Below are 1,000 nucleotides of genomic sequence, written 5' to 3' on the forward strand. Positions count from 1 at the left end.
CTATACTACACCACACAGGAGAACTGACAGCTCCTCCATACTACACCACACAGAGAGCTGACAGATCCTTTATACTACACCACATAGGAGAGCTGACAGATCCTCTATACTACACAACACAGGAGAGCTGACAGATCCTCCATACTACACCACACAGGAGAGCTGATAGATCCTCTATACTACACCACACAGGAGAGCTGACAGATCCTCTATACTACACGACACAGGAGAGCTGACAGATCCTCTATACTACACCAATCAGGAGAGCTGACAGATCATCTATACTACACCACACAGGAGAGCTGACAGATCCTCTATACTACACCACACAGGAGAGCTGACAGATCCTCTATACTACACCACACAGGAGATCTGACAGATCCTCTATACTACACCACACAGGAGAGCTGACAGATCCTCTATTCTACACCAAACAGGAGATCTGACAGATCCTCTATACTACACCACACAGGAGAGCTGACAGATCCTCTATACTACACCACACAGGAGAGTGGATAGATCCTCTATACTACAACACACAGGAGAGCCGACAGATCCTCTATACTACACCACACAGGAGAGCTGACAGCTCCTCTATACTACACCACACAGGAGAGCTGACAGCTCCTCCATACTACTCCACACAGGGGAGCTGACAACTCCTCTATACTACACCACACAGGAGAACTGACAGATCCTCTATACTACATGACACAGGAGAGCTGACAGATCCTCCATACTACACCACACAGGAGAGCTGATAGATCCTCTATACTACACCACACAGGAGAGCTGACAGATCCTCTATACTACACGACAGAGGAGAGCTGACAGATCCTCTATACTACACCACACAGGAGAGCTGACAGATCATCTATACTACACCACACAGGAGATCTGACAGATCCTCCATACTACACCACACAAGAGAGCTGACAGATCCTCTATACTACACCACACAGGAGAGCTGACAGATACTCTATACTGCACCACACAGGAG

Source organism: Rhinoderma darwinii, chromosome 11 (genome assembly GCF_050947455.1).
Source record: "Rhinoderma darwinii isolate aRhiDar2 chromosome 11, aRhiDar2.hap1, whole genome shotgun sequence".
NCBI classification, from domain to species: domain Eukaryota; kingdom Metazoa; phylum Chordata; class Amphibia; order Anura; family Rhinodermatidae; genus Rhinoderma; species Rhinoderma darwinii.